General features: G+C 36.3%; 1 long non-coding RNA gene across 1 annotated transcript in view; it reads left to right on the top strand.

The window, feature by feature from the left end:
* LOC140334062 (uncharacterized) overlaps positions 1 to 2,423 on the top strand; it is a 420,558-nt gene that overhangs the window by 309,918 nt on the left and 108,217 nt on the right. The gene's annotated exons all lie outside the window — the stretch shown is intronic.

Here is a 2,423-nt window from a genome sequence, read left to right as displayed (position 1 = left end):
GGGGTTATCGATAATTGTAATTATTTTAAACCCGAACCAAGGTCGGGGTTATCGCTCAGGTGGTTAAAACTGGAATAGTTTTAATTTAAGATGAAAATAAATTGAAATATTTCTAGTTACCATAAAGTACATGCATCAAATAAAAGAAATGACAAATCATGAATTTCTGCACTCACCATTTGATGCACATTTTTTTTAATGAAAGATACAAAACTAAAGCTATCATACAGTGCTGGCTGCTCATATATTGCTCCCCGCTCACCATTCCTGTGGAAACTACACCATACAATACGTCCTGTCAGTTATAAAGGGGCGCTAACCATCTTTGTACCACAAAATCTCAGCAATGGATACTTCCAGAGAAATGCAATTCATGTGACAGATAACCAAGGGAGACATGTTTTTACTACTACATTTTCAGGTCCCTACATCTCCCCATTCCTGAGAAATTAGGGTTCACATAAGGCAAGTGGCCAGATATGTGCGGCAGGGTATAATAGCTATAGTTTTTCTTATCTTGTGATGGCACTAAAGCAATAAAAGTTTAGGGGGAGTTAGCAGCAAGAGTCTCCCACTTACCCTACATCTTATTATGCTAACAGCTCCCCTTTCGGAAGAAATGGGAATTCAAAGAACATAAGACATTTATATGAGACAGGGCACCATGGTATGATAGAAATGATAAAGTTTTAGAGGAGGGGCAGCCGTAAGATTCCCCAACTTATCTAACATTTCACGCTCTCTACTGTTAAAGAGAAATTAATTTCTAATACTTGGTTGAAACCCCTTTGCTGGCAATGACAGCCTGTAGTCTTGAACTCATGTACATCACCAGATGCTGGGTTTCCTCCTTTTTAATGATCTGCCAGGCCTATACTGCAGCGGCTTTTAATAAACTCCTGAGTTCCTTTGGCTGTATGTTCTGGGTTATTGTCCATCTCTATTATAAAACACTTCTCAACCAATGTGACTGCATTTAGCTGGCTAGATTAAACTTTGCTAAAAAAAAAAAAATCTAAAAAAGCCAGCACAGTTCTGGAAAAACATTCTTTGGACAGATGAAACCAATATCAACCTTTACCAGAATGATGGCAAGAAAAATGTATGGAGAAGGCGTGGAACAGCTCATGTTTCAAAGCATACCACATCATCTGTAAAACATGGCAGAGGCAGTGTGATGGCTTGGGCGTGCATGGCTGCCAGTGGCACTGGGACACTAGTGTTTATCCATGATGTGACACAGGACAGAAGCAGCTGAATGAATTCTGAGGTGTTCAGAGACATACTGTCTGCTCAAATCCAGCTAAATGCAGTCAAATTGATTGGGAGGCGTTTCATATTACGGATAGACAATGACCCAAAACATACAGCCAAAGCAACCCAGGAGTTTATTAAAGCAAAGAAGTGGAATATTCTTGAATGGCCAAGTCAGTCACCTGATCTGAACCCAACTGAACATGCATTAAAAAGGAGGTAAACCCAGCATCTGGTGATGTCCATGAGTTCAAGACTACAGGCTGTCATTGCCAGCAAAGGGGTTTAAACCAAGTATTAGAAATGAACATTTTATTTTCAGTTTTTTAGTTTGTCCAATTACTTTTGAACCCCTGAAATGAAGTGATTGTGTTAAAAAAAGTTTTAGTTCCTCTCATTTTTATGCAATCTTTTTGTTCAACCCACTGAATTAAAGCTGAAAGTCTGCATCTGAGTTGTTTCATTTAAAATTAATTGTGGTAATGTACAGAACCAAAATTAGAAAAAAGTTGTCTGTGTCCAAATGTTAATGGACCTAATTGTATATTATATATGCTACTGTACAGTTATCTTACAGGTTTCATTATTTTTTATTTATTTATGCACCCTTGTTTTAACAGATTTTTGTGTTTTTTTATTTACATTTTTTTATTAAATGTATTACATTTATTAAATATTGGACATATTTCAGTGGGTTATGCCTAAGAATTATAGGCCTACAATGTTAAATAACTTTTCATGAAAGACAATGTACTGCTTTTATACATATAAGTCCAGACAGACATTAACCGCCCAGGAGGTTCATCAATAGCCAACTTATGATTGTTATAATAAACATACATGGAGACTGAAGAACAAGAACACAGTAATTTCTAATTATTTAAACAATTGCAAATATGTGTATCCAAGTAGATCATAACTCAGATTTGAATATGAAAAAGGAAATATAATTATTTTGCCTTTGTATTTCTATAATTACACCTGACCAACAGCTGCCTTAGGCTTTCAGCTAATGGTCACAATTAGTTCCTTATTTCTTGTTAAAGGAATTTTGCAGAAAAAATCCAGTAGGTATACTTCCTGCACAGCTATGTGTGATGCTCACAGTTTATAAAAGCTAATACATCATCTCTTTGGCCAGGAAGTGGGAACTTGAAAAAACACTGTTC

This window comes from Pyxicephalus adspersus, chromosome 6, assembly GCF_032062135.1.
Source record: "Pyxicephalus adspersus chromosome 6, UCB_Pads_2.0, whole genome shotgun sequence".
Taxonomy (NCBI): Eukaryota; Metazoa; Chordata; class Amphibia; order Anura; family Pyxicephalidae; genus Pyxicephalus; species Pyxicephalus adspersus.
The sequence above is the reverse complement of the archived record's forward strand: the minus strand, read 5'-3'. Positions and strand labels throughout refer to the sequence as shown.